The 23,558-nt window shown below is 40.8% G+C and overlaps 1 protein-coding gene across 1 annotated transcript in view; it reads left to right on the forward strand.

Moving 5' to 3' along the window:
• Positions 1 to 509: 509 nt before the first annotated feature.
• The window catches only part of LOC114144880 (vasorin-like), a 29,512-nt gene continuing 6,463 nt past the window's right edge, over positions 510 to 23,558 (forward strand). The window contains exon 1 of the mRNA XM_028018108.1: positions 510 to 782. The gene's annotated coding sequence lies outside the window, so the exon portion shown is untranslated. The remainder of the gene's footprint in view (positions 783 to 23,558) is intronic.

The raw sequence follows: 23,558 nt of genomic DNA on the forward strand, positions 1-23,558 counted from the left end.
TGACAAAACAATTCTGAAGCCAGACCGCCGATATGTGTGAGCTAGATATGAGTTACCTATTTATTCAAAGCTACTTTATATCAAATATGGTCAAATATATTGTAATTAATGCGTAAATGTATGTATTTATTTAGTTAGCTTTTTTTTTTAAATAGGAAAAGATTAAAAGATTTGGGCCTGTCTCAGAATAATTGGTGTTTTACAGCAAAATATGCTATTCTGCAGAATATGAAAAACACACACAGACACCCGACATCACATGCAAATAATAAGACTATTAACATACATAAAAAAATAAAAATAAAAAATTGGACATGAGTTGTAAAATGATGTTCTACGTGTTTTAATGATTACTTCCGTAATGAATGAGGCAGTAATGAACGAGAAGAAGATAAAACACGGAGGGAAAAGCCTCGTGCAGGTGCAGCGCGAAACGGGGACGCCCACGGACGCGCGCGCCCGGCCTGCCGTACCTCCCACTTCCCCGCAGCTTGTTTAACTTCTCGCCTCCTTCACTTCACTGAGCGCTTTTGTTGAAGTCCGGCGGAGCTGATGCGAGTCTGCAGAGCGCTGCAGTGATTCTCGGCTCACTTTAAGCGATGTGTTGGGGCTAACTGCGCTGTGCCGCGAGAAAAAGAAAAAGGTTTTCCCTTCAGTTTTTTTTTATTGTTTTTTTGTTTTGTTTTTATTACTGAAAACCCTCGCAACCACGCCCTTACTGTGGATAAGGAATTGGAAGTGAAGCTGCATTCCAGCGGGGCTCTGGATTATACTTTCCCAAGGTAAGCTTCTTCTAAACCTCCGCTTGATTGGAAAACTGTGAGCGCACACTGAGTCTAATAACGACCTATTTCTTGTTTATCGGTAGAAATATTGCACTATTAATGACGCTTAACGCCGAGTAAATACATCAAACGAGCAAGGATGTTGTGATATCAATTATACTTAGAGCGAATCAACAACTGGGTGAACTTTAACTACGAGAGAGTGTGAAAACAAAGCTCTGTTCGGCTCACATGTCAAGAACCGACTTCCAGGCTGGGGGACTTGAGCAGCGGCGCCTCACATTCCTCCGCACCCGGTGGACGGGTCTGTATCTCGGGTCAAGCGCTGCGCTCTTGGTGGGAGGAGGCGAGAGGAGGAGGGCTCCCCGTGGAGAAATGTGGAAACACGATTAGTTCTTATCTCTGTCGCTTCTTCAGACCGTGGCGGTGTTGAATTTTGCGGATTAGAGGCTGTTATCTGCCCCCTTCTCCGCGGCTCCAGCCTGACCTCTGGCTCTCTTATCACCTCGTGCGGGAAGCTTTTATTCGTGATTCGCGCGAGGCAGCAGAGGCAGCCTGCCGGACGCTCGCGCTGGGTCTGATCTTTCTGTCATGTCTTTTGTGTAAATGTGTTGTTTATAGCAGGCTCTGACTAATGTTTGGCCGTACATTTGATGCATAAGACATGAAATCGAGAAAAAGAAGTTGTTGGTTTCACCTAGAGCTATCTATGGTTTTCCCTGAATATTGGTATCTTAAGGCTTCAACTAAAAAATAAAGTGAATCCTAATGAATTTAGAATATTATCAAAGAGCTAATTTATTTCACTTATTCAGTTTTAAAAGTAAAACATGTAGATCTCATAACTGATGGAAAACATCCATAATGGAAAGTTGTACGGAAGGAAAAAGGTGTGAAAGCAACAGGTGTCATCATCTTCCGAAGAGAGTAGTTTTTGTTTTCTGTTTTTGTCAGCGTCTCAATTATATCTTAGGAAAGTTTCAACATAAATTTATTTATCGCTGTTGGGATGTGACTACTTGCAAGCAATAGTTGGTAAGATGCGATATCTTCAGTGTTATGTAGTTCTTGCTCACCATGTTACTCATATTTGGCTAGTTAGATGGACTCTACAGTCATCATCAATATCTTTGATGTAGGACCACAACTAACGATTATTTCAGTAACTGATTATTCTGACGATTAATCGATTAATCAGGTTTAAAAAATTGGCACATTCTGCAGATTTTTCTTTTCACTCTTGATAGGATTAATCCAATCAACTGACATTAATCTGATTAATCACAATTAATCTCACTAATCATGATTAGCCTGATTAATTGTGATTAATTGTGATTAAAATATTACATTTATGCAGTCATTTGCAATTGAATCACTGAACACACAATAAAATGAGAGCTGATGGCTGTAATTTGAGATATTGTGCAGCTCTGATTTAAGCAGCTCATCATGTAACAGAAGAAGTTTAAACACATACATTGTTTTGTGAATTTGAACGTTGTATGATATAATTTACAGGCTACGTTCTTCAACACCAAACAGGCAAATCAGCATTGAAATAATCATAAATTATGATATATACTTGCTTTTTTTTTCTCGGTAATTTTATTACACTCACAATCATGTGTCATTTTCATGTTTTATATAGTAAAATACATTTTTAATGTTTGTTTCTATAGGCTTGTAAATCTACACTTCATTATGATGTATTGGCAGTATGGTTGAATTGTGCATTTAATCAGACTCAAGAGCCCTATTTTCATCTCGGGCTGCAGCTTTTACATTAAATCCCAACTTGTCGCCCTCATTCTCTGACGTGTGAGGAGTCTGAGGCCCTGAAGGAAGACCTAAAGTGGAGCACAAGGATGGGAAAAGCAAAGAAAGGTGGAGGCAGAGGGACGGCAAAGGTAGAGGCGGAGAGCAGAGCAAACATTCCTGCCTGGGTGCCTCAGCAATTTAATTAAGGTTTTTGTGAGATGCGGCAGCGAGCAGCTCGTGGTGAAGGCTTAACCCACCCTCCCAGCCCTCAACCTCCAGGTTTTCAAAGTTGGACTAATCCCACGGGGTCAGCTAATAAGTGTTCTGGTCATGCTGCCATGACAACTAAACAGGACGGAACCGAACGGGAAGCTCGCCAATCAGGGAGTTAATAACCCCACGAGGGAAGTTAAAGAGGTACAAGGTGAAGAAGATGGGACTGATGCGCTGAATCGCGTGTGTGTGTAAGGTTTTATTTGCTATCAGTCACATTAACAACAACAAAAAAAAATCCCTTCTCTTTGTAAGCTTAAGTGTGCCCTGCGGTGCTCAACACACATTGATACACACAAGCTGGCTCCTCGGCTTAGGTCAGGTTTCGGTCACTGTACCATTTTTTTCTCAAGAGGAAATAACATCAGTGACTAATGCGGGTGATGTTGTTTTTCTGATGCCTGTAACTCACGTTTGGCCTCGGTATACGTGTTGTAATTTATGTTTCCATTACATCTTTGGTGCAAAGTTTTTCTTGGCTTTCAGGTTTTATTAAAGTTTTTCCTAAACTTTGATTAGGAAAATATAATTCAAGTGTTCGCTCTCATGTCCTGGTTAAGTTTCTGTCCTCTCTATTTATTCTTTAAAAGGGCAGCATTATACAAAATCTACTTTTTGTTTTAGCTTTACATCATGTTATGCCTTTCCTTTATCAAAACATAGCTGGAGTGTTGCCTTGATTCTTTCATACATGTTTGAGAAATCCTTTAATCTCCATGGCAACCATTCAGCCGTGCTAAACGCCTGGGTGGACCTAGCTCCGCCTTCGAGGTCAAAGCTCCTCCTGAGAGCTGCAGTTTACAAGCTTCCGAGCTTCAGCCTCACAGAGCAGCCCTTCCCTAAACTCATCCACTCAACTCCTTCAGACTAGCCAGCAGATATTAGCAAATACCTGGAGGAACTGCACATCAGCTGGAGTCATCATAGGAGCTGCTTCTCAGTTCAACTTTGCTAAGAACGATATTACAGGGTTAATAGAGGAGCCATGTTGTTCCTGATGGCAGAGCTTCAGAAAGCGCAGGCGTTTCTTAAAGAAACAGAGGCCTAATTTCTAGGCATTAAATTACAACGTTTCAAATTTCTTCTGAGTCGTGTTTCATATATACAGCATTTTTATAACAACTGAAAGAACACAGTTCCTTAATTGTGCTATAAAATGGCACTATGTGCCTGGAAAATACACAATTCTGCCCCTTTAAGTGGAGCAGAATGAATCAAAGATCTGGTTACAATGAAATGGGTTACACATTTTGTGTTTTGTCCCAGTTCCTGGAGTAATCCACCAAACCTTGATCACCCAGAATGAGCTGACCTGCAGGGATTATATAACCCTCTGCCTCTGATTCACCAGACCTCGTCCAGACACTTAAAAAGGGGGATTTTCCTTCTGAGCATGCTCTGAAGTTGCAATATAACTTTGTAAATCACTGTCTTGTTTTTTCTCCATCCTTAGAAATAAGATGATTGCAGATTCATATATTTCCCAACAGAGCAGAAATTGTTTTTAGTCAACTTTCTCTGGTAACCGTGAAGATTTCTTGTGCTGAATGTTTCTGTGCTGTTTTCAATTGGGAAATCAGACGCTCACATGTGGTTTAGGGGAGATACATTAGTTTGATATTGAAAATAAAAAACTATTTTAATATCAATTGGCAGGTTCATTTTCAGCCTCGTGATTTTTTTTTTTTTAGGTTTTATTGGCTCTAGAAGCCTTTATTGACAGGAAAGTGGGCATTGAGAGAAGGGGGAAGACATGCGGCAAAGGTCGCCAGGGCGGGAATCAAACCTGCGACGGCCACGTCAAGAACTAAGGCCTCCATATGTGGGTTGTGATTAACCCCTGTGTCACCACAGAACCCAGCCTTGTGATTTTTTTAGTTTGTGTCTAGCGGTGTTGTTGCAGCTTACCCACTCCAGATCTAGTTCTAATTTGCCCTGTGTGCAGGGCGGGTTAACCTGAAGATTGACTAGTTAGTATCTCCAGCTTTACAATTTCTAATTGTCAAGAATTGAAAAGAACATTTGAGTTGTTTTTTTAACACATGTGCCTTAGTGGACAGCAGCAGTGCTGATTCTACCCACTGTCCTCAGCTGATTGTTGTTTCAACTAAATCCTATTGTAATATGAATTTTCTCTAGTAGAGTGTGTCTTAAATCATCAAGGATGTAAGCCAGTTTTGTGTCCATTTTCAGAGTCATGAAATGTCTCACATTACATCTTTACAAGTTCCTCTGACACCAAAGGCATTTCAGACTTTCAAACCTTGAGGCTTTACGTGCTCACTGGACTGGAACCGCAGTCATGTCTGAGCACACGCCCTGCCTCTTCGCTTCTGCAGACACGGTTTAGGGGGTTGTTACTCCTTTACTAACCCACGAAGCGTGTCCTTAACTACCTTCCTCTAAGTTATCCTCATGGCATCTTCTGAAAACATGGAGGACCAGGAGGGTGAGTCAGAAACATCTCTTAACATTTGGAAAAGCAGGAAGGATGCTTTCAATCTGTAGTGAGATTACCTTGGCGTCTTTTCTAGTCAATGTCATTTACTGAATCGTAGAGATAAAAATATCCAACATATATTGTTCTTTAACTTTGTATGAAGTTTAGGGAGGTGTTTCATTTAGCCTTGTGATAATGTTCTTCCCGCATCAAAGCATACCTGGAGTGTTGTGCTGATTCATTCATGCATGTCTTAGGAATCCTTGACTCTCCAATGGCAACCATTTTGAGAGTACGTAAATGGCGTCTCACTGCTCAATTCCTCCAGACTAGTGGCAGCAGCAATGAGCTAGCACTACTAAGAATGGTTGCTAATCTTTTAGCATTGGGAGCATTGTTGAAGTGTAGGAGCTTCTTAAAGAGACAGAGGCCATTTTCAAGGCATGAAAAAGTCAAATTTCTTTTAAGATGTATACATTTTTTTTGTCTTTTTTACAACAACGTAAGGCAATACAATAAGTTGATTGTGAGCGACAAATGTCACGGTCAGAAAGCAGGGGTGTTGTCCCGTCAGAACGTCAGTTTCCAAAACCACACACACACACACCCCCCAAAAAAACTTGTAAAAGCGCACGCGGGTTCAACGAGACCCCGCCGCACAGATGAAAAACCTTGTGGGGTCTAAATGACCCCGTCTCTTAAGACCGCAGGAGGGCTAGGAGAAGAAGTTGTTCATTCAGCATTAATCGGAGCTGGCCGTTTATCCTTCTTTGTGCTAAAGAAAACACACCACACTCAAGTCTGTAAAGAGGAGCAACACTTCTTGGGGGCGTATGGTTCTGGGATGGTGGAGGTGTGACAGATTACAGGAAGACTCCCCCGTTCCCCACCTCTCCTTAGCCCTACTATGTTTTTGTCCTCGAGGCAGACAGCTTGGTGGTATGCACATGCACCCTTTCATCCTGATTCAATAGGCTGCGTTCTTCGAAGCACCCTTTAGCGCATAAACACACGCACGCACCCCCTCCCCCATTCAGCTTGTAAATCGACAGCTCCCTTGGGGCTGTAGGACTTTGACAAAGCACTTTGGAAGACAGAGGTCTGAACCTCTGATATTCCTTCAAACCCAAAAAGGCCCGACAGGTAAGGTGAGATGCAGTGTGACAAAAGATAACCTGCATTGATGGAAAGGTCCGACAGGCACACTAAGAGAGAGTTGGATCTTTTGGACTTTCTTGCTGTCAGGAAGTGTGATATGTTAATGAGACAGAGCTTCAGGTATGAAACCAATTTTACAAGGACCCTGTTATATAGCAGAATACAGTGCACTGCAAAACTATTCATATCCCCTGAACCTTTTTGGGTTTTTTCACTTAATCACAGCCTGGGAACAACAGGAGACATGGGTTTCTACTCTGTATTCAGGCCACCTGTTGCTCTCGTAGCATTCCAGGTCTTTTGAGGTGTGTCTCTAGCAGTAATTTACACCGAGGCATTGACGTTTTTGCTCATTCTTCTTTAGAGCATCACCCAATCACTGTCGGATTGGATCCAGAGTGTGTGTGAACACGAATTTTCAAGTCTTGCTACAAATTCTCAATTGGATTTAGATCCGGACTTTGGCTACGCTAATTCTAACGCCTTGATCTAACCCATACCATTTAAACTCTGGTTGCCTTTGGTGTTTTCTGACCAAACCAACTTCATCCACTTGACTGAGTTTTTAGTTATTCAGTGACAAATCGTGCAAATGTAAGTCATTCCTCACGTCGGATAAACAGTATCAGCTGTTTTCAGTATCGGCTAAAATCGGAATCGGCAGGTCAGGCTTCTTAAAGCTTGGCGATCAGCCAGAAAATTGCAATCGGTGCACCTTCTTCTTGGATATTTCTTTATAGCCTAACTCTTTCAATTTTTCCTCAACATCCTTGATCTGACTGCTGTGTTCCTCAGTTGTCAGGATGCTGTTATTTTACCAATGTTCTCTAACAACCCTGATAGAACTGGAATTAAACACAGATAAGTTGTGTTTACTACAAGGTTGATTTCTGAATGTATGCTAAATTGTACTGAGCAAGCATTTTAAGATTTAAATTTGTAAAAAAATAAAATAAAATAAAAAAAAAACATTTTCCTTTGAGTTCATTTATCCAAATGAAAACATTAAAATCAATAGCTGTAACCTAAAAAGTGAAGTTTAAGGAGTAAGACTAATTTTGCAAGTGAAATTAGACTAATTTTATTTAAAGAGACTGACAAGACCTGTTACAACAAGAATATTAACTCAGCTGTAGTATCAGCTGCATCACAGTGTGACACAATTGTGCTGAACTAATTCCAGTCATTTCAGGTATATTTTTTTATCTAGGTTTAAGAGATATTAGTGATTATACTCAGCCTTGGTGTGTTGAAACACTGTGCAGTTCGTTATTTAACTAAACCATTTGATTTTTCACGAGAAGAATGCGCTCACGTTTTCTCGTTCCATCGCCACACTCAAACACTCACAAGCAGAATCACTTAGTCCTCCTCTGAGGCCTCGCTGCAGCTGGTTGTGGATTAAAAGGTCAGAGGTCGAAGGGCGAACGAGTCGACCCGCAGAAATACCGGTGAAGCCGAAGAAGCGCAGATACAGAAGACGTTTACAATCCGCCAAACTTACAGTTGAATGACGAAAACAAATACACGTCCCCTCTGCCTGCGTAACAGAAAGTGTGCGTTTTGGGGGGTTTGCCGTGTTTAGATTTGGCTGGAAGCCCAAACATGTGGTGATGGCAGGAAGATAAACAGATCAAAGCAAAAACCTGCAGGTCACGGAGCAAGAAGCAGCCAAGGCACGGTGACAGTAGATATGCCAGCGATACTTGTAATGTTAAAAATGTTAAAATCTGAAACCAATATAGGATTTAAAGCTACATCATGTAACTTTTATCATAAAAAAATATATATGTTTTTTACATATCAGTTAAAACTATCATTATATCAGCAGTATGGTATGAGACAATCTGACGAAAAAAAAAATTGAGCTCTTCTGGCTTCTTCAAGTGCTAACTGCGGAAATATATCACTTAGTCAGAAAGAACCAATCAGAGCCAGGGGGAGGGTCCGAGCGCCGTCAATCATTCCTGTGTACGTGCCACTCACACCCTCTCCTTCGTGCTCTGCTACGTTACAGCTTCTTCCCGATAGCACAGCCTGTCATGAACGCTAAGGCTAATTAGCATAGCCACAGATGAGGGTGGACAAATGGTTTTCCTGGAACTGCAAGTTGTTTCTCTGCCATTTGCAAATTAAATTTTCACTTCAGGAAATTAAAAAAACAAATCACATTCTCCATTTACATCAGAACTGCAGTTTGGAGTGGTCAATCAAATTAAAACGCGACACGATACTTTGAAGCTTGCGGTAAGAGCCATATAAAAAAAAACATTTTAAGGCCAGAGTACTTTTGCGTGACACTTTCTGAATGCAATCACTCCGCTTCGTGCCAACAAAACTGTGATTATTTCTTCATCATTCCTACCAAATGCAGCATTTGCAGACCGAAAAACTTTGTTCAGCAAAATCCGAGAAAGAAGAAAACATTTTAAGTCTGTGCTTACAAGCAATTGTGTGTAATAAATGAAGAAAAAAAATATGGTACACAACTTTTAATTACTGTTTTCTCTACATTTGTGGTGTCGGACGCATCGCTTCAATCTGACCGGGCTAGAGAAACCATTGTTCTGTCTGAAAGCAGTGTGGAGAGCTGCGGTGGCGGGCATGTCTGTGGCAATTTTAATTTGAACGTCTTGTTCACAGATGAGAACCAAATGCCACTTCAGAGGGCCGTCACGTGGATCAAAAGCTGGACAACAGCAGCTTTAAAGGACGATAGAGTACAGAACAGAATGAAACATTTCAAGTGTTGACAGTGGAAAACATAAACTCGCAAGTTAAATGTGTTCAGGATGGAGTGTGAGTGCAGAACGTTGCAAATGTCCTAGATGTATTTGCGAAACTGAAATTGAACTATCGACTACGTAGAAGTTTACATGAAATGAATGCAGTAAATGCAATATCAAGTTTAGATATTGCCTGCTACCTGTCTTTTTAAAATGGTAATTTCAAAAGCATTAAACATTTCTGTTACCATTCACACAGTTTAAAGTCCCTTTAATAAAATATGACTTACATTAAATATTACTTCTCTGTTTCTTTAAAAACTCTTCTTTCTGAAACTCCACTTTTAGGAAGTCATCACAACACGGCTCCTCTATTAACCCTTTAACAACGTTGTCACCAGCACTGCACTGAGAAGTAGCTGGTATAATGAGCTCAGCAGGTGCTTGCTAATTGCTGCTGACTAGTTTGAAGGAGTTTGAGTGGGGAAGTGAAAGAGAGGTGAAAGGTGCGACATTTTGGAAACTGCAGCTCTGAGGAGGAGCTTCGTCCTCGAAGGCGGGGCTAGCTCCACCCAGGCGTTTTGCACAGCTGAACGGTTGCCATGGGAGATTAAAGGATTTCTCAAACATGCATGAAGGAATCAAGGCAACGCTGCAAGTATGTTACATTACATAATACTGCCCCTTTAAAACCACATTTAAAAATACAAAAGTAAGACATCTACTCCACATTATGCCAAATGACATTATAATTAATATTTCAGAATAATTACAACTCAGTGTACAAGTCTTGCACATGCACGTTGGTAGAACCTGTTTGTTTGGGACCCTGGCTTGGTATAAATGATATCTGTGTTGCAAAATAACGGCTCGAGACCAGTTTTCTGTTTCTGCTTCTTGATAGAAAATAATGAAATTCTTGTTGACTTGAAGGAACATTAGCGGAACAGAAGGAGATGACTGCAACCCTCCACATTCATGTTTGGTTTAGCATATAAGCACCAGGTTTTATCTGTCGAAACGACTTCAAAAGTAGAAATTTTCACCTCGTTGCCACTCTAAGCGATTGTATCTCTTTGGGCTTGTAAACCTGTTCTTCCCACACCAATAACTTGATCCCACTCAGAAACTGTGAGCAACCTTTGGCACAACCTTTTTTTTGTTCCAAAGGTTTTTTCCATTGATCTCACTTGAAATCTAAAGCAAGTTTTGAACATTGCCACAGGCAAAACTGAAGCTGTCTTATCAAAGCCAATTTTTAAAATTTTTTTTTAAGGTTCATATACCTGCCAATTTCTGTTTCCTAATGAGAGGAGCGTGATTGGTTGGTTTCTGCCTGTCATGTGTGCCGTATCAGGACATTGTAACTGCTCTTGGCTAATGCGAGACTCTCCATAAACACAGACAGACCAGCGCAGGTCCAAACCAAGCAGTCAGCGGGTCGGTCAGCTGCAGAAACATTACTCCGTGGCTCTGATAGGGCCAAAACACACCAGGCTGCTCCCAGAATGACAGATGAGACGCACTGGACAAATTAATGCAGCGCAGATTAACGAAGCAATTTTCCAGCCTCAATCAACTGTGGAAAATAAACTCAGAGGATCTGCATTGGGTCTTGACCGGGTTGATCGTTGGTCCAGAACTTCCTGCTCGTTAAAACGTAACTGCTGCCATTTTTCAAAGTGACTGGAATGAGATTCCTGATCATAGTTTATGCTACATGTCAACTCTTTTTGAGTTCAGATCTGCCTGGAAAAATACGCATTTTACTAGCTTTCAAAACGTGGATCTTGAGTCGGATCAAAGATTGGTTAATGGAACAGAACAGAAACCGACTTCATTGTTTCACAAATGGGAAATTCAGGTGTAACAGCAGCAAAATTCACACAAAAAAGTTCTTAAAGTGTTAAAAACAATAGATGTATAAAAAACAAGATTGACAATCATGCAACAATAATAGTACTACTAATAATAATCATGTAATATAGACTTGAGTCAGATCACTTTTCTAAAAGTGTACAAAGTGTGCATGTTTATCAAACACTGAAAGAGACAAACTATTCACAATATCAACCGCCAATATTGATCAGTGTAGAAAAACAGATGAGCAACAACAGCAGAAATGTTATTTAAAAATGAGTCATTACAACCTGGCAAGAAACAAGGTGAAGCATAATTTAAAAAAATAATAATAATGATTGAACTCATTGAAATACTAAACAGAAAATAAATGACACACTGATGTCGATGTTTCTATTCAACAGTTTACATTTCAAACAGGTTTTGGTCATTTTGTCGTCACGCCATTGTGATTTTGCAGTTTTGGTTGTTTTTTTTGTTGTTTTTTTTACTGACAGCCATGACGTATTTTGTCCCTATCATTCATAAATTTAGTTTTGAGTGTCCGGCTTTGAAAATTAGAAGATTAAACTAGCCTTCCCCAACCTATACGTAGTCCACTGTAAGAAAAAATGATTTGTGTGACTCTAATTGCGTGATGTTCAAATTGTTTGATGTAAGCCTTGGTCAAGAGTCCAACTGAGGATTAGGAACACAATCAATGGAAAAAAAAGGGGAAATGTAAAATCAATTAAAGATATTCAAATTGAGATTTGAGCATCGTTGGAAATAAATATGTCTGTAAATGATCAAAAGGAGAAGAATAATTTAACGTGGTTAATGTCTTTTTAAATACCTCTCTAAAAAAACAAATGAGAGAACAAATTGGAGCATCAAAAGGAAACGAAAAGACTTAAAAGAAAATTTTAACATCTGCGTTGTTGGTAATTAACCCCCAAACGTCTTTACCTGGGCTCACAAGTGAGCATGCAAACCAGAGTGCGTGCAGAACCAAAACTTTGATGTAATTTGATAATAATATTCCTTTTCCTCAATAAAAAAAACAACAACAACTCGATGTTCGCAGTTTGAAGAGTGGCCAAGTCGTCAAAGATGTTCCAGCCGTGTTCATGCACGGTAACTGTTTGCAGTTTCCAAACCAAATCCATAGCAGATGTCGTCCTGAGTGGAAGGAACGATGTGCACTCGCACTTTGCCAAAAGCAGCCAGTTAAGGCTAGGAGCAAAATTTAGATCCAAGACTGGTCTGAAAGGCAAAAACAAAGTGAGAAAAAAAAAAAAAGATTGGTTACAGCAAACAATGCGACTGCCCGGTGGGAAACGAGGTGTTTGTGTAAATGCTTCACGTCGTGTTTGCATCTCTCCAGGCGTACCTGCCGGCTTAGTCACAGATAAGCTGGTGTGAATGAAATCTGGCTGAACCGCAGGTACACAGAGACTCTTACACATTGTTCATCAAAGACGTGTTTTGCTCCAGGGTTTGTTTGAAAAAAAAAAGCATCACCCATTTGATAAAGTCTTGTTTTTCTGTTTAGTTTGTGGAGTTCATGTGGGGTTCTCTTGCTATATAAACCTGTTGCGTTCAATGTTTTTACGCTCTTGTCTTTTTTTTTTTCTCGTTTGTCTGCGAATGCAGCCCTCCTTATCTATACAAACACAACACCGTTTTCTCCCCGTTCCTTACTCCAAGAAAATCACCCTGAAGCCCCCGCCCCAGCCCTCCGGGATTTTTTTTTTTTTTTTCGTTTCAGCGCCTGGTCTGCAGTCGAGCGTGTCGTCGCCATTCCTTCACGTGTCTCTACCTCGGAGTCCAGTTTCACCCCACGGAGCGCGGCGGGGCCCGGGGTTTAACCACTAGCATATGAAACGGCGTGTTTGGCATCGAAGTCAGCGCTGGTTGAAGCTTTGTCTCAGATAGCTAAGAAAGAAAAGGGATAAAAGTTCAGTAATGTCCATTAGTCAGTCTGTTGCCTGATCTGTTCTCTGCGGGGTTATGTGATGACTGGCTGCTGTTTGCTTATTTTAAGCTCAGACTAATGATTTTAAATTGTAATAACTTTGTTTTGCTGATCTTCTGGAAATTCACCGCTAGCAGACTTAGAAAGTCCCACAGCTGAAGAGTCTCTGAACAAAAATTGACTTGGGGGGCAAAAAAAAAAAAAAAGAAACAGAAAAAAGTATCTCCTTAACTCTTTAATAACTCTAATTTGTAGACACACATGGATCTGAATGTTGTGGCCAATTTCTGAGTTTTGATCTGCTAATGTAAACTATTGCTTACTCAAATTTCTCTGTAACAGTAAGGATATAACACGATCTGAATACAGTTTTCTATATATGTTTTTGCAGGCGCCCTGCCAGGTAGGTTATGTTGCACCGTGTGTCAGAAAACAGGATTTTATAAATTTTTCAAAGCAGAAAACAAAATAACTACAGACTTTCCCACTTAAGCGGAATATAGCATTTAATATTAGCGATTAGCATGGTTAGCATAACTGCTAAAACAGCAGTCTCTGTATTAAGTAAGGAATACAGAGCCTTAAATTTTATTTCCAAAAGGCTGTCAACATTTTCGGATCCAACTTGTTTCATGATAAACAGAAGTTTAAAAGCTCAAAAGGATAAAACAACAACTTTACATGTTGAGCCTTCCTGTTATCTGCTGACAGATTAACTCTCTCTCTCTCTCTCTCTCTCTCTCTCGCTGTCATGGCCTGAATGAAAAGAGAAATATGAGGACAAACACTGATGTTGGATAAGTGAGTCTCTCCTGTAGTCGAGGTCAGGACCATCGATATATATTACTGGGTTGGACATCGGCAACTAGTAACGCTCACCTGCAGGCACAGAGATGACGTTCAAGTGCATCAGAAATCAACACTGAAAAGCACAAAAACATTTCCCACACACAAAAAAGGGACGTAAAAACCACAAAGCTGAACGTTCAGCCCATCGGAGTTACAGGTTTTCAGGCTTGATGTTTATTTGGCGATCATTAACAAGTGATCGTCTGAAACCTTGATTAGCTAATATTAGCTAACACCTGCTGTAGTGATGACCTGTCACAGAGTGTGTACGTGGGTCGCCTTATTTTAGTGTTTACTGAACCCAACATTTACATGCTAAGGTTGTCAAAGTCAAGCTAGCGTAACTGGGCTACTTCCCACTTTCTCTACATTTTTAAAGTGAAACCTTTTCCTGACCTGTGAAATGTGATCCGCTTGGACCTTGTTATCTAGTTGTTGTAATGTTGACAATTCAAAGCCAAACACTGCGTCCCTTCTTCGGATTCTTTGCATAATTTTTCTCGACCACCGAAATTCCTCACTTGATGCATCCCGATGCTGCATGTGTGGTGCACAATAAGTCACGTGACGTCCAATCCAGTAACGCATATCAACTCTGTTCAGCCCAATCAGCTTCTTCAACACAGAACGTCCTCCTTCATGCCAGTTTGTCTGCTCATGTTGGGACATGATGGGGACCGTTCCTGAACTCTTCACATAAAACGGGAAACATAACATTGCCTAAAACGTCTCGGTATGCCGCATCATAAAGAGTTCCATTCATTAAAAATGGAGGGGCCAAGCCCGACTGCTGACAAACATCTCAGCACCATAATCAACTCTGCAACAAAATTCACACCTAATCTAGACTGTTCTGGTACCAGATTAGCAGACAGAAAGGCAGAGAACTCGTCTCTACTGACCGTAAGTCCAGTGCACTTATTGCAATGGTTTTCCTCCCTTAATGGTCCGACGTTAGAATTCTCCAAGTCCCGAAGAGTGACCCATTCTTTCACTAATGTTTGTAAAAGTGCCCTGCATGCCTGGGTGCTGCATTCTTACTCCTGGAGACTTGGAGCGATTATCTGAATTTGGAGGGTTAAGGGAACAGTTTTGGTAGAGCAGAGTATGAAATAGATGCACCGTGCAATCTGTTGCAACTCGTGTGTCTTTCAACTGCAAGCATACATATATACACAGATTGATATACAGTATATATACTGTATATATACATATATATGTATACGTGTGTGTGTGTGACTCTACTGTTTGCATAGGTTTCAGCTGAACGTTACATTCCCAAGACAAGAAAAAAAGTGAGCAAGACAATGTTAACTTGACCTTTAACCTGAAGCATCTAAATCACTCACAGGGCAGCTTTTGTACTTTTTAGCAGAGTGTGGGAGTGTTTGTGAAAGATACTGTAAATGTATCAAGGTCACTTTAACATTACTTCAGAAATATAAATTTTTTTTTTTTTTTTTTTACATAAGAAGAGCCATTCTAAGTTTATCAGTAGATAGAAAACTAAGTGCCAAACAGGGAGTGCCTGGCTTCTGTCATGATTAATGGTAGGTAGCAGAGATAAGCCTTCTGACAGGTGTGTGTGTGTTTTTAAGCTGTGGCGTCATCATCGATCTAAATTTAAGACGCGTATGCCTAAATGCATCTGCGATTGTGCAAGGGATTATTTTTTTTCTCTTGTCACCCATCTCTCATCAGATGACAGACTCTCCTCAGACTTCAATAGGCTCCATATTTTCCCTCTCTGGGAGAAACACAAAGGCTCCCCAGCAGAGTCGCCCTCCAAAACACACATTTCCCGTGTCTGCAGTCGCTTTTCAGAGCCGTGAATTACAGCGGCAGGGAACAGGCCCCGTCTTGTAAACGCAACAACGCATACGGGTCGGCGCGATGCTGCGAGGTTCAGCGTAAAGAGTTAAAAATCTGATTCTTTTTTTTTTTTTTTTCCTTCTGTTGCTGTGAATAATGCAGCCTTTGTTTCTGGGTCATGAACCAGTCAAGGTCACTGGCTTTAACAGAACCAAACAAACACAACGTGGTTCAGTTTGCGCTAATTGATTCGCCTTCCAGCGGAGACAAGAAGGAGCATGTGTGTGAGTGTGTGTGTTTACTTTAAGGGATCTGTCAGGAGTCAGAGCAAATAGATAAGTGACAAAGTAAACAGCCGTCCCACACACACACACCCACACACACACGACAAAACATCGCTCTGCAGGAGTATGGCTCTACTCTGAGCTATTCTCACTTGTATTTTTAGAAAGTAAACTCCTTTTTCAGTTGTAATCCAATTATGGTTATGTGCATATTTGTGTGTGTGTGGACCCTGTGTCTGTTCCTGCGAGGTCTCTCAGCGGTAAATCCATCCACACACTGGGTTAATGAGGTGTTCCAGCTGCAGGGGACGGTTGGTAAAGATCTCTGAGCTTGTTTGCATGCGTGTGGGGGTGTGCGTGTGTGTGTGCCTGCGCGCGTAGAAGATTAGGAGAGTGCAGCGGGCGCAGCATTCATTATGGTGTAAAGTCTCGTTTGAGCCAAACAAATTGAATCTGGAGACGTGTGATTTTGAATAACAGCTCTGACTGTTTCTGATTTTCCGGTGCAGGTCTGCCATGCGTGTAAATTTCCAGTGCAAATTACTCTGCAGATTTCAGCGGCGGACCCGTGACCTTGACGAGCCCCGCCTCTTTTGGCTGAGCCGTCAGTTAAGTTCTGAGTAAACTCCACAGACTTTCTGTCATCAGAAAGACAATACGCCTTGGTAACGTTTCCCACCTCCCAAAACCTAAATCTGCACACAAAAAGCAATAGAAACAATATAATCCAAGTGTTGCCACACTTTGCATTCCTATTCAGTTAGATGAAGTTTGCATTTCCATTACAAATCTGCTCAAGTCATTGTTCATATTCTAATGTCAAAAAACACAATTTCTATCTTTCTATCTATCTATCTATCTATCTATCTATCTATCTATCTATCTATCTATCTATCTATCTATCTATCTATACTGGTATCAGTATCTTGTATAGTAAAGTTAAATGTTGAGGCTTAAGTCTTAATTGAAATAAGCCGAGTTGTTTGAATGCATAGTTATTGTCCAAGTGTTAAAAGCATCGCAATGCCTGCCTAGACTTGTGCCATTCCAGAGGGAATGTTTCATATACCCTCGCTCATCCCCCCCCTCAGTCCAATCCATTCACTATCTTGCCAGAGGGCAGAATTTGGAAACTGAGACTGGGTCTAAACAAGCATGGAGGGGCCCCTGTTGGCCACGCATCCCGCAGGTGATCGTCAGTGAGTGATCAGTCCTCACTGACGGAACCGACGGATAGACGGAGAGGCGTAACGGATGAATCCGCAGTGGTGACAACTGGATATATTGAATGTGAAGGAAACGGTAATGTGCAGCAGGACAGAAATGAAAGCAAGCAGGTTCGCTAAGTAGAACGGTCTTCAGATGAGATGCCTTTCCCAGATGGGACTAGTTTATAAAGAGAAGCGATGACAGGTCAGGAACTGACGGACCTAAAGAGGCCAGATGGGTCAACAACAGACCGCTGAGCAATGTCTCCATGTTACAGTTTTAAGAGTTTTTATTAAAGGGAGAGCGAAAACAAATACAGTGAAGAGGAAATACTGTATGTCTTGTGTTTCAACCACCAAATGTTGAACTTAAACATGAGATAAGTAAAACTCATGAAAATGATTTCTTCTAGTATCTTTGGAAACGTGGGAATACTTGCCTGCATGAGAAATTCAAATTCAGTTCAAAATTCAAAACTTAGATCAATAAAAACAGTTATGGGAAAAAGCTTTTTCCGTTTTCATAGGTAAAAATAATATCTTACAGCAAAATAGAAAACATGGGAAAATCGTCCTACAAGTTGAACATTTAAAAAAAATATTCCTTAATACTATGTTGACATATTTTTCACGGGAAAATTACATTGTAACATGTTAACACAAGGTTCAGATGTGGGAAGTACATGTTAATGTAAAACATGAAAAAAAGTTGACATGCAGATCCATATGTGAAAAGTTAAATAGACTGAATTTATACAGCATAGATATGCAGAGCAGTCGGCATCTTGAGGTGACGTGCCTTGCCCAGGGGGCACATCAACACATGAATGGAGGAAACTGGAATCAAACCTACTATTGTATCCACTCATGCTCGCTGCCCCAACGTTTAACATATATTGCGTATAACGGGTGGATTTGGGCCAGGTGTTTAGATTTTGAAAAACAAAGGAAAACCTGTGGAGGGGCGGTGCAACGGGGATTGGACTTGCTGGGTCGGGCGAGGAACCCGTTGATAACCGCTTGCAGTCCTACTTCTTTTTAGTTATCACTTTTGGAGACGTGATCACATGGGAAACATGGAAATTCAACACATTTAACTGTCACAGTTACTCCTCTTAACATGTAATTGCCAAATATTCTGCTGAAAATCTCACATGGCTCCTCTATTAACCCTTTAACAACGTTTTTACCAGCGTTGCACTGAGAAGTGGCTCCTACATTGAGCTCAGCGGATGTTCAGTTCCACCAGGTCTTTGCTAATTGCTGCTGGCTAGTCTGAAGGAGCTGAGTGGGGGAGTCAATGGGAAGGGCTGCTCTGTGAGGCAGAAGCTTGGAAACACCTTTGGCATGAGGCGTTTTGAACAGCTGAATGGTTGCCATGGGAGATTAAGAGACTTATCAAACTTGCATGAAAGAATCAAGGCAACACTCCAGTGTTTTTTTTTTTTTTTACGAGCGAATAATATTATAACATGATGTAAAACTAAAAAAAAAAAAATCAATCAAAAACATTCTGAGCCCCTTTAAGACACAGACAGATTTAACACAGGCTGTAAGAACAGGCATAGAGAGAGCTGGACATGTTTGACAGGGTTTTACCTTCTGCCAGCACACCTGTGTGCAGCCAACTGCAGGTGACATGCTTATATCCAGCTGCTGACAGACTGATGAAATGAGAAAACTCACACACGCACAGGTGCAGTCGTCACAGAAAGCTCATTTTCAGAGGACAGAAACACCAACATGCAGCTGGTGTCGATCAGATTTGTCTCAAAAACGTTGCCGCATGAAGGATCTGTGATTCTCAAGGTGAAATTTAAGACAGAGTCAAACTGGCAATGGATGGCAGGCCTTAAATTTGCCCGAGGGGCTTTTACCTCTTTGCATGTAAGATGAGAAAATGAACAAGTCCTCAAATAAAGCCACAGGAACACAAGCATTCCTCCCAACGCTCTGTATTTGTGAACCGCAATCACTTTATTAGCAGGGCGGTGAAAAGGTTTGGCTGCAAACACCAAGAGGTACACACTGCAGTGTGACAAGGCACAGCAGAGCATCTAAATGCATTTTCATCATAGCAGTAGCAGAAGCAAAGCAGTCAGACAAAAGGAATCCCAATGCGTGGCTGGAGCCACGGCCAAATGATGACAGATTAGTCGCCAATCCGGTTTGATGGTGGTTGGCATCAAACCTCTGGCTTCAACAGAACTGTACCTGTGAGTCATTGTCTAGAATCAGTGCCGTCTCTTACATTTCCGCCTGTTTAACGTGAATTCAGTGTCTTTGTTTTTCCCAACTCGCCTGTTGTAGCATAGAAGCGTGTGGGCGTTAGAGTGACTGAGGCCTACAGTAAAAAGCCTGGAGGAAGCACAATAGAAACTCAGATTAGATCAGGATTAATCAGGCGAAGGAACAACTATACCAGGATTACTTTCAAATAATAAGAAATAAAAGAGTCTCACACAACATGTCATTAATTTGTGCCACAAGGGACACGTCAGAGTCTGTGTACCGATACACAGCGATAGATAGTTAATTCCTGACATATGAAGATCAACATGTTGTTTTTTCACTTGCCTTTTCTTGCTTTACTTTCCCATTTTGATTTGTGTTATTTGTGATTGATTTGACATAATTCTGAAGAAAGAGATTTTTACACTGTCTGCAGATATGAGCAAACTTATGCTGCTGTTATTTTCTTGTAACTTTCCAACTTGCATACCGCATTTTCCAGACTGGGAGTCACAGTTTTATTCGTAGGTTGACTCGTCCTGCGAGTTATAGTGCAGCGTCGTGACAGCGTGTTTTATTTTTGCTCAATCCCTGAATTTACTGCAGGCGTCTCTGCTCTGCTGCGCACTTCACCAGGTACTGTAGAACAATCTGAAGAGCAATGATGAGAGCATCAGAACACCGACAGAGTGGAGCCGTTCTGGTTCCACCCTGATTTAGAGCACATACATTAATACTTCCAGCAGATTTTCAAGATAAAGCTGATAGTTTTTGAGAGTTTGTTAAAAATAAGCTAACTGAACACAACCTGTCACCAACATGGTCAAAATTGTAAAGAATTGCAACACTTTAGTGTTCCTCCTGCATTTTTACCGGTATCCAAGTGTAAACGCATAAAGTTTCAGTGACACCATCCGAAAGTAAACTCTGATAGACGAGACACCAACAACCGCTCTTTGCTAGAGACCAAAGTCTCTGTAAAAGAATACGTCAACAACACCTCTAAATGTCTGAGCTGTATTACATCATCCCACTTGTAAACAAGCACTTCAAAGACCTGGTGTTTTAACAAGTTATCTACCACAAGACAGGTATTATCTAAATGGCTCTGTCTACTCATCTACTCAGATGGAAATGCTGGTCAGACGATTAGCACATAATCCACAGATTAGCTTGTATCATGTATGAACTAATCCCTGCCAACTGTCAAGCTTCATGGTGAAATTTGATTTTCCTTTTCTTACAGCAACAGGAGGGGGAGGGGAAGCGCAGCATTACTCCATACTTCACAATATTCCAATATTTAAATGATAAATTAATATTTATGGCTCTGTTTTAGCTATACGATTACAATATGAGAATTGTAAGATAATTGTGGGTTGAGTATGCGTGGCGCACACATATGTCTGTGCGCCTATTTGCAAACATTCCTGTACAACAGCACACGTATCCTGGTCGCACTTTAACTCCTCACACACCACTGACACACTAAGAGTTTTAGGAAGATTGAAGTTGTGAAACAGATTTGACTGGTAAGCTTTTCAGGCATGAGGTAACAGGATATCTCACTTTGGGAATTTGGTGCCAATAACTCAAGTCCCCGTTTCATTCTGAAAGAAAATGAAGTAACCTCCCAGTAAACTCTCTTAACACAATTTATGATCCCAGCTTTGCTTCTTTGTCTCCGGCTCTCAGTTCTTCACCTTTTGCCTTCCTTCACTGGTGAAGCCTTTATTGTCTGATTTGAAGATTTCCTCTAGTGATTTAAAGATGCTGTAAAGTCACGTTACTCACCTAGTCGCTTGATGTGACTTTCATAATCTTCGTAATGCTAGCTGGCCTAAAGCCCTGTTCTTGGCAGGATATCTGCCGTTAGCTGTCCTGTAGCAAATCACACACAGCGCAGTGGGAGTCTTCATTATAGGGGCAGTATTATGTAAAATAAACTTTTTTTTTTGAGCTTGACATCATGTTATAATTTTGTTCTCTAATCAAAAACACACTTTGATTCTTTCATGCATGATTGAGAAATCCCTTAATCTCCCATGGCAATCATTCAGCTGTGCGAAACGGCTGGGTGGACCTAGCTCCACCTTCGAGGTGAAGCTCCTCCCCAGAGTCACAGTTTCCAATCTACTGATCTTCTGCCTCACAGAGCAACCTTCCCTTGTCAGCTCCTTCAGACTAGCCAGCAGAAATGAGCAAACAGCTGGTGCATCTGCCAAACTCATTATACAAGCTACTTCTTAGTCTAATGCTGGTGAATGGAAACCCTCCATTAAAGGGTTAATGGAGGAGCCATGTTGTGATGACTTCCTGAAGGCGGAGTTTCAGGAATAGCAAGATTCTCTTAAAGAGACAGAAGCCCACTTACAAGGTGTTAAATTACCAAGTCAAATTTAATTTAAGTCCTATTTGACATGCACAGCATTTTTAGAACAACTGAAGTTAAAATAGTTACTTTATTGTGCTACAAAAAGGGCGCTATGTGCCTGGAAAACACATAATACTGCTCCTTTGCAGAAAGATAGTGGAGAAACACAGATGGAGACTTCATTCTCTGTTCTCCCACTGTCTCTGTCTTATCACAAGGGGAGGATGAAGGTTTATGTGGGTCTCTCATTCTGTCTCACAGTGACCGATTGCTGCAGTGAACTGTGGGTAACAGAATCCAGCTGTGTAGTGGACTGAGTTTATGCATGCGCTTGTGGAAACATATGCAGTAATATGTGTGTGAGGGATATGGGTTGAAAGACCCCAAATCCCCTGCTGCTGAAGCAGGGGACGTGTCCAAACAGCACCTTGAGATGTATGTTTATACCATTTGGTTTTGTGCATCTTTTCGTTGACTTGCAGGCTTTAGAAATTCATTGGTCTCCTTATTGTTGTTAAGAAGATAACGCTTCTTTTATGTTGCAAATGAAAAGTGTATTATTTATACTGCTGTGATCTCTTTGTGAATTTGAAATTTGTCACAATAAATTTGGGATCGTTGAAAAAAAAACGATTTAATTTGCGGGTTTATGGTACAAGTATCAATGATTTAGACAAATATCGAAATGTTTACGTATTTCTGTAATTCTGTTTGTGTGGTGTAAAAAGCACCATGGATAACTGATCCATCATCAAGAACATACCCAGGTTGTTGTGTTGATTCTTTCATGCATTGTTGAGAAATCCTTCAATCGCTAGTTGCCGTTTAGTGGCTTGCTCACAAAGCGCCGCCTGTTTCCGTAAAGCTGCAATCTAAAAGCCCAGCTCCCGCCTTACAGAGCAGCCCTCGCCTTCCTCAGGCAGCTCCTCCAGACTAGCAACATCAGCAATAAGCAAACACTTGGTGAAACTAGGAGAACAGTTGAAAATGACTTCATGGAGAATGTTGTTGCGATGACATGCTGAAGGCAACGTGTCGGCAAGAGCCGGAGCTTCTTAAAGAGGCAGAGGCCGAATTTCAAGGCGTTAAATTGCAAAGTCAGATTTCTTTGAAGTTATATTTGTGTTATTAAATGACACGGTGTTCCTAGAAAATACATGATATTTTCCACTTAAGCATCTGTTGTCATAAATTTTCAAATACTTACACAGTGTAAACGCCTTGAAATAATTGGTTTGTCAAAACTCTTGTTATTAATCCCTCTCTAATACTGTCAAACAAACGACAACAAAAAAACTCAGAGTTTGTAGTGACCCTACTCAAGTCCTGGAGACAAAATGCTCTGGCTGTCATTCTTAAAATGGACCTAAAACCATGTTATTAACGTCACATCATTTTCCATGACGCTAATTCTATACATTTCTTTACATTTACACTTTTTGGCTCGACAGTGTAGCTGGGTTTTGGTTCACACTTGTCCATGTGAAGGTCAGCATCAAGTGCAAAGTTGAAATAACTAGTCAGTCAGAGAAAGTCAGCCAAAGTTTGTGTTGCCATCTTAACGTCTCGTGGAGACATTCAAAACCGCATACACACCGTCCTGAAACTGGCAACTAACATCGTGTTCAAAGAATGATGGATGTGTCGTTTTTACTTAAAATAAACGAAAAGCTTCTTATTGCATCCTCAAGTGAAATTTACTTTCTTTGTAGATGAAAAGCTGCATGTCTAATTACTATATCTGGTTTAAAATAGGGTCATAGGTCAATAAGTAAAGGAACAAATAAAAAAATATATTTTTTAATATTCCACTAAGTCTCATAAGATAACATGCTGTCCCAG

Source organism: Xiphophorus couchianus, chromosome 5 (assembly GCF_001444195.1).
Source record: "Xiphophorus couchianus chromosome 5, X_couchianus-1.0, whole genome shotgun sequence".
Taxonomy (NCBI): Eukaryota; Metazoa; Chordata; class Actinopteri; order Cyprinodontiformes; family Poeciliidae; genus Xiphophorus; species Xiphophorus couchianus.